We start from the raw sequence: 6,000 nt of genomic DNA on the forward strand, positions 1-6,000 counted from the left end.
ACAGCTGGGAGAAGAGAGAGTGGAGAGAAAAAAACAACGAGGAGCGCAAAGGGGAGATGAAACGGAGGATGAGGGATGAAATACTTTGGACACACTACTGAGTTCCTACAGAGCAAGCGAATGCAAGAGAGAGCGAGAGGGACAAGTGGAGAGGGGAGAGGAGAAATATAGATTATGAAACATCCTTTGGTAAGGATTTATAGGCACAATTAAAAAACAGAGACATCGCCTCTCCTCTCATCTCAAGTCTGCCTGACATCACATTTACATATCAGTTTTATGAGTACATTTTATTTTCCTTTTCCCAAACTGCTCAGCACTTTAATCAGTCACAGCTGTTGCTGGTACTGCTGCTGTTTTTCCTCCTGCTGCTGTTAGCGTAGCTACTGCCTGCTGGGTTAGCATGATTGCTCTTTCTGTTGTTTTTCTACAGAAACAGCCACAGATGGCATTAGTCCTTTTTGGACATCAGAGAAAAAGACATCAGTTCTTGCTGGGACCACGCTTATTTGGGTATTGTGTGCAGTCTATATTTTAGCTTGGTAGTTGGGCACAAACACATATGTCGTTTCCAGCTTTGGAGGACAGTACGTAGCTTGACAGCAGCTAGCTCAAAGAGGAAGGCAGAGCTATATAACACAGACGGAGAAAGGTGTAAGAGAAGCAGATACCAGGCTGCCATCTCTGACAGGTGACAGTGTGTTCTGCCAGCCCAATTAGAAACAGGAGCAGAGCGAGACCACAGCACTCAGAAGTATCGTTTAGCTTTAGGCAGTCCAGGAGAGCATCAGCGCTGCTGGGACACTCTGAGTCTGGTTCCCGTGGGATCAGCCTAAATCAGCAGCCTCTCACCTCAAGACTCTTCAGGCTGAATAAGGCACCAAGGGACAAATGACCAGAGAGAGACTGACTGAGTGAGAGAGAAAGAGAGGAACAAGAAGAAGGGGAAAAATGAAGAGGATGAAGATGAAGAAGATCATTGATGATCATTGATGATGAAAGTGAAGTTGATCATGGACTGATGAAGATGATGTCAGATTTAAGTGGATGATGTGAACATTATGATAGAACTAAACCTAAAACTTACTGAGATTTTTAATTAAAATCCCTCAACGTCCTCCAACCACCCCTCAACCCCTCCCCTCTCTTTTTTTTTCTCTCACAACCATTTCAAAGACAATCACCACAGAAACGAGAGCTGGAGCTGAACCACTTTAGCCCCCCATCCAGTCTTTAGACAGTCTCCCTCCCGCTTCCCACAGTTTCTTCAACAAGCGCTCCCCTCTGTTGTCCTCTCTCTCTCTCTCTCTCTCTCTCTCTCTCTCTCTCTCTCTCTCTCCCCACTGGAAGTCCAGTGATGTCACTGCTCAGTGTTGGTTTCTTCTCTGTGCCATGGTCCACTCCTGTTTACTGAAATGTGTCTCCTTAGCTGAGGGGGATTAGCCAAAGAGCGCCTCAGAGACGTCAATGGCTTCCGTTTCATTTGACCCCAGCCAAAACAGAGACAACAGGCTGCAGGAAAGAGAGAAAAAGGAAGAGGAGAAAGAGAGTGAAGAGAGGAAGAAAGGGGGGGACAGGAGATACACAGGAGCGAGAAAGAAAAGGAGTGGAAGAGAGAGAAGTGAAAGTAGACGATGGGAGCCGGGGGAAAATGCCAAGGGTGAATGACGTGGCTTTTGTTTTCTGGAATGAAAAGCAAACGGATGGAATAGGAAGCTGAAAAACATAGACCTTGCCAATTTCCACGAGAGTTCTCATGTCTCTTTCTCTTTTTCTTCCCCCCGCTTTCTCCTTCTCCCTTCCCATCCCTCTATTGTGTCTTTATTCCGTGGTTTTCCTCTCTCCTTTTCTCCCTTCACCTCGCTTTGTGTCATCAGAGCTCTTGATCCAGAGTTGCAGTTCAGCTGGGTTCAAGTCCAGCTCCTGCGTGTGAGCGATGCACCATCCCTGACACGATGAGGTGCCAGCCCTCGGTCTCCAGGTTGTGCCACTCAACACATACGGACACATAACAATGTCAGGCCTTGCCAAGTGGAGAAGTGTACGTGACACGTCCAGACATACACCCCCCTTGGACGGCAATGAGAGAGGAGCTTAGGGGCATGAGGGATGGGGCTAGGGTGGGTGGGGCTTTGGGGGTTGGGGTGTTGTAAAGGTTAGGAGATGGGGAGCCCCAGCCTTCCGCAGGTGTGAGTAATTGTCCCGTTGAGGTGGTGGTTTGCACCTGTAACCTGAGGAGCCCAGGCCTCATTGTTGGTGTTGCTCTGGGGAGACGAGACGGGGAGAGGGGAACATGAGTACATAATGGTCCTAATTGGGTGCCAGAGTGCTACCTTTACTGAATACGAGAGGCCGCTTGGGAACTGCCGAGACTTTGTGTGTGTGTGTGTGTGTGTGTGAGAGAGAGAGTGTGAGTGTGAGTGTGAGTGTACATGTGTATATATAATATGGGGTTTTCCACACATTAGTGGCTTTGATAATGGTTTCCAGAAAGAAACAACAAGGCCTGAAGATGTAGGGGTTTATTGTAGGTGCTCAAAACCATTCATTCATGACCCATTTTGGGATATGGGAGTGAAAGCGGATTAATTGCTGTTGAATGATCTCAGGATACTGTGTGTGTATGTGTATGTGTGTGTGTGGGTATGTACGTATGTCAGTGTGTGTGTGTGTGTGTGTGTGTGTGTGTGTGTGTGTGTGTGTGTGTGTGAGTGTGTGTGTGAATATATACATGCATTGTATGTATTTTTCAAACCGAATGTGCAGTACATTTCTGGCTACTGGAGCTCAGCTGAAATGTCAGTGTTTCTGCCCTTCTTGTTTCACCACTCGCAGACAATATACGAGCCAGCGTGAAGGAGCCACCCTGTTTTCCAGTTGGTGAGTACGTGCCGTTAGATTTTCCAAATCTCTGGTGCCGGGGCTGGAGTCTATTACTCACCTCTCCCTCCCCAGTACCCGCTTAGCCGTAAAACACAGAGCAGAAAAAATAACAATAAAATTGTAAGGTAACATTTTCCGCACCAAGGGGTGACAGTTTGACACGTTGTATGTGTTACTTAGGTGATATATGCTGTTTCCATGGCACCCCACTGAATCGGCGCCTGACAGAACATTGCTCCTGCTGACTCCAAAATGGCACCCTTGTCGTCTTGCACTTTCTAGGTAGTTTTTCCACCCTGCCTCTGTTACTCTTTATCACGCTTTCTTAATCACTCTGAGTGCCTGTTGAATGTCTCACCGTTTAACTCATTTTAGCTAAAGTGAACAAACTATATCATCAATATCTACCACTATACAGTCAATTTACTGAAGGCAAATAAACAATACAGTAAATACCCACCAATACACAGTCAATATACAGTACCAAAAGCATACATACAGCAACATAATCATACTGACAAAAACGTTCTGTCTGTTGCACACAGACATCCACTTTCTCTCTCTCTCTCTGTCCCGCACACACACACACACACACACACACACACACACACACACACACACACACACACACACACACACTGGGGGAGATTATTTGAAGGTTTATTTTCATTTCCACTGTTGTGCTTCTCCCCTGTTCATGGGCGATCGGTCATGGCCCACTACTGGCCTGTTTCTCTCTCCCCCTTACATTCCCCCCTCCCCCATCTACCCTCAACCTGACCAGGGAGAAAGACAGGCAGCAGCCACACCAACCTCCCCAATCCCCCCTGACTCCCACTAGGCCTGGAGCTATGGGAAAGCCCAAGTGTAAATTGTAGCAACGGTGTTGCGTTTCTCAAACATTTACTCTGCATCTTGAGACGGGGGGGCGAGGGGGTGGGGGGGGGGGGCACATCTCTGTGAGGGAGGAGAGAAGAGACACCGGAGCCGCCAGCACAGCACCCGAGGAGCCGCAGTATAAACATGCAACACTGTCGACACAGCAAACACAGCCAGCACTGTCAAAACAAGCCGGGCAACAGGGGAGTTATCAGTGAGAACACGGCCTGGGCTGATAACAGCCTTGACACTCAGTGAGGCCTTCATTTAATGCTGCCACTTTGGGAGGAGCGACGTGGAGTTGTGTTTAGCGAGATGCTTCTTGTGGGTGGTGGGGGGGGGGGAGGAGTCAGGGGGAGGGAAAAGAAATGAAGCTGGAGCGTTAAGGACTAGTGGACTGGAAACATTTACATTTCCATTTTCACGTCCATAGTATTAATAGGGAAGAACGGCTCTCTGAAGGCTTAGGCTTGCAACATCTCAGCAAATTTGACACTAATAGCTGGAGGCAGTCGGTAAGTAGCCACACCAATCAATCATCAATCCTGGTCAATTCATGTGAGTTCAGCTCAGCTGATACATACCCACACACCATCACACACACACACACACAAGCATGCACCTCCAATGGTACGTGTCCCATTATTTGCACTGAGACTGTGTTGGTGCGTAATCCCTGGCTGTCACGCTGCACACTCGGCAGCTACGCGGGTGCTTCTGTTTAACGTCAGCACTAATTAGCGCCACTGGGCCCAGAACCCAGGAACCCACTTTGATAGGGGGGGGGGGGGGGCTGCCGGATTTGACAGGGTGTTACTCTCACTACTGCAACCACCCACCCACCCCCCACCCCCCAACCCCAGTCCTCTCCACCCTCCATGCACACACAGACACGCACACACACCCCTCTCCACCCCCAACCCCAGTCCTATCCACCCTCCACGCACACACAGACACACACACACACACACACACACACCCCTCTCCATCCCCAACCCGGCGTCCCTCTCTGCCCCGTCGGCTTTCCGGCCCCAGCCGAGGGTCGCCCGCCCTCTCTCTGCTCTGAAAATCACATCCGACAGGCCCCGGAACTCCCTACGATGGGGAGAAGGAGGCAATTAGCGGGATGTGGGAACGCCAAGATGTGATGAGCAGCCACTGTGCTGGGAGATTAAGTCAACCTGCTGGAGTCCACCACTCCTGGCTACACACGCACACATGGATGTGCCTACAATTGGCTGCACACCTATGCAAAGACCAAGTGGTGAAGTCTGTGTGAAGATGAAGTGGAGTCAGTGCCAGCAGCCGTGAGCGCACGGGAGAATGCATGTGTCTCTGTGTGTATGTGGCAATGTTCTTTTCTTGTGTGTGTTTGTGTCTGTGTGTATGTTCGTTTGTACGTTGATGTGTGTGTGAGTGTGTGTGTGGGTGTGTGGGTGTGTGGGTGTGTGTGGATGTTTGCTAGGTTGTCTGTCCATTTGTCTGTACATAGTTGTTCATTATGGTCAAATCTTGGCTGAAAGCTTATTTCAGCAGCTTTACCATGGTATGGAGTTTCCCTCATCAGTGCAGATGGAGCTGTTGCGTTTTGTGGATCTGGATTGGGTCCCATCTATCTGCATGTGGCCTGTAGCAGACTAATGCGTATTGCTGTTTTTACAAGGCCTGTGGGTCACAGTGTCCCGATGCAGTAATAATGATCGATATATGTGTTTCTGTGCTTGCGTGTGGAGTACAGTTTCAATGTGAGTGTGAGTATGTGTGCGTCTATGGCCTCAGTCTGTTGGTATTTGTGTAAGCCTGTATAAATGATCATGTGTGTACGCATTCTTTTGTCTTGCACGTACGCTTCAGGTTTGTCATCACATAAAACACACAAATGCAAATACATGTGTGTGTGTGTGTGTGTGTTTGTGTGTGTGTGTGTGTGCGTGTGGTGTGTGTGTGTGTGCGTGTGCGTGTGCGTGTGCGTGTGCGTGTGCGTGTGCGTGCGTGCGTGCGTGCGTGCGTGCGTGCGTGCGTGCGTGCGTGCGTGCGTGTCTGTGTGTGAGTGTGTGAGTGTGTGTGTGTGTGTGTGTATGTGTGTGTGTGTGTGTGTGTGTGTGTGTGTGTGTGTGTGTGTATGTGTATGTGTGTGTGTGTGTGTGTGTGTGTGTGTGCGCACCATACATTAATGCTTTCTTTTACATAGCTGGCCCCTGCACCACTCCGAGGGGAGAGGGCTTTATATAGAGCCAT

The sequence above is a fragment of the Sprattus sprattus genome (assembly GCF_963457725.1).
Source record: "Sprattus sprattus genome assembly, chromosome: 16".
Lineage (NCBI taxonomy): Eukaryota > Metazoa > Chordata > Actinopteri > Clupeiformes > Clupeidae > Sprattus > Sprattus sprattus.